Below are 2,418 nucleotides of genomic sequence, written 5' to 3' on the forward strand. Positions count from 1 at the left end.
GACCCGGCCTTGTGTATTTGAAGGATTCTTTCTTTTTTTTTTGGAAGTGTATACAGCCCCGGTACCCGGGAACAAATTCAGGAAGTATCCAGCCCCGGTAGGGGAATTTTTTTGTGTTTTCGAAAAGTTTCAGCCTCCAGCCCCGGAGAAAATTTTTTTTTTGTGTGTTTTTTTAAAAAAAAAAAAAAAAGGGAAGGGGGGGGGGGGGGGGTGCTAGCAAAATGTATATGACATGCCCCAGTTGGCAGGAGGGAACGAGAGAAAGATAGAGTGGGAAATAGGTGGGGACAAAGAAATACAGAGACAAACAAAGAAAAAGAGAAGGCGAGCGATACACAGAGGAGAGAGAGAGAGAGAAAAAACAATCGTTCATCGAAACGACATCCGCAATCTTCATTTAGATCTAGGTTAGCCGCGAAACTAGATGAAAGATTTATGTCTGTCTGCCTAGATCTAGACCTAGACCATAGATCAAGAAAAACCTAGGTCTACCCTGAGCCAAGAGGGCGCTGAAACTCTCAGAAATCACAAAAGAGTTCCCCTACCGGGTCTGTATACTTTGTGACTTTGTTCCCGGTTACCGGGTCTGTATACACTCCCTTTTTTTTTACACAGCTCATAATATGCAGGTGCCAGGTGGTCTGCTAATCTTCAATTTTACCTTTTTCTACAACAAAGAAAGTGGGAAACATGGGGAGGTGGGTTGGGGGTGGGGTCCGTATCAATGAGGTGGCGGGCATCGGATCGGCAGAAAAGGTGTGGGGGAAACTAAAAATGGCAGAAAATTGGAAGCACTGAACGTTAGATCTATAGAACGAAGACACTTCCTTTTTTCTGGACCCTAGTCCAATGTTATTCGGACTCGAGTCCAAATAATGACAGCCAAAGAAGTATGTTACTAGATCTAGTTTTAGATTAGTAGTGTGTTATTAACTCTTATTATCCTGCGTCTGTGCCGAGATGCATTATAGAATAGCTACAGCCAACTGGTCTCGCCAGGCGACAAAACTCGCCTCCCTCTCTCACTCCGTTGAGCGAGCAAAGAACGAACTGAATAGCCAACTTGCGGGCCAGCTCTCGGGAGCGGGAGGTGACTATTGTGGATTTGAGGGAAAACATTTTATTTTGAGAAAATAGCGTCCCCTTTTGACTCTTGAATGGTTTAACTCATTCGCTACGGTGAGCCATCAGTACGCTAAGCCGCCCCCGGCGGCTCGACAACCGAACTTCAATTTTAGCTTAGATTTTATTCCAATCCACATATCCACGTTAAAATAAAGGTCATAATATAATGTTGACTTCCGGGTCAAGCATTTCCACCGAAAATCGGAAGTTTTGATTAAGTTTGAAACACAATTTCCAAGTTTTTATGTGACTTTGTTTTATCGCGATGCTCATATTATAGCCCAGTCTCCAATCTTATACTACTTTTACACAACAAAATATTATATCATTATTTTGCACACTAAAGAAATGTAAGACTCTTCTTTTGAATATTGATACAATTGGGATCAAATTGCAATTGCTCTGTTATTGAGAAATCAAAATTTTTCAGTGCTAGATCTAGTCTAGATCTTGTTCTAGATCTAAATTGTCAAATTATTTTTTTCTCCCAAAAATCACTATTTTTTGTGAATTAACACAAAAAGTACAACTCAAGACATGTGTAGGTTTATTCCAAATGCAATTCTGAATAATTCCATACGATACGAGTGGTTTTTTTTCTGTTTGTGAATACATCTTGTCCATTTTTCAAGATTATAAAAGTTTTTTTTTTTTCAATATCGGATGTCATGATCCAAATGTGTAAATTTTATGGAATATATAAATAACTGCACATTTTTCAATATTTTCCAGTTCTATATTCATTTATGGTTATTTTGATGTATCATTTGACTAGGTGTGAACATATTTTTTGAGTTTCACCGAAGATGATTAATTTTTTATTTTCAAATTTCATCCGCATCCAAGCAAAATTGTGTTGCATAATTGCCTCTTACAGGAACCAAAGTTGAAAAATGCACAAATAAACATTACAGATGTTTTCTACAAATCATACTGAATATTTCGGTGCTTAATATGTTAATATTTATTTGAATTTGTGGCCCCAAAGACCTTTGAACTGCGCACTCGTCATCATCTCATTTCGCCTTCCCGAAAAAAATGCGTCCACAAGCCGAAAATAATGTGTAGCGAATGAGTTAAAGAAATAAATGAGCTTTTGCAGCGGTGTCCACCTAATATAAACCCCCTTGGGAAGCAAGCCTTGGTTGCTGTTAAGTAGAGGTTGCTGTTAACTGAATGTTTCAAGAGGAGGGGTGTGTGTTGTATAATATGCCCCCCCCCCAACACACACACACACACACACACACACACACACACACACACACACACACACACACACACACACACACACAC

The 2,418-nt window shown here is 39.3% G+C and overlaps 1 protein-coding gene across 1 annotated transcript in view; it reads left to right on the top strand.

Moving 5' to 3' along the window:
* LOC101856272 (VPS35 endosomal protein sorting factor-like) overlaps positions 1-2,418 on the top strand; it is a 33,608-nt gene that overhangs the window by 1,346 nt on the left and 29,844 nt on the right. The gene's annotated exons all lie outside the window — the stretch shown is intronic.

This window comes from Aplysia californica, unplaced genomic scaffold (assembly GCF_000002075.1).
Source record: "Aplysia californica isolate F4 #8 unplaced genomic scaffold, AplCal3.0 scaffold00271, whole genome shotgun sequence".
Taxonomy (NCBI): Eukaryota; Metazoa; Mollusca; class Gastropoda; order Aplysiida; family Aplysiidae; genus Aplysia; species Aplysia californica.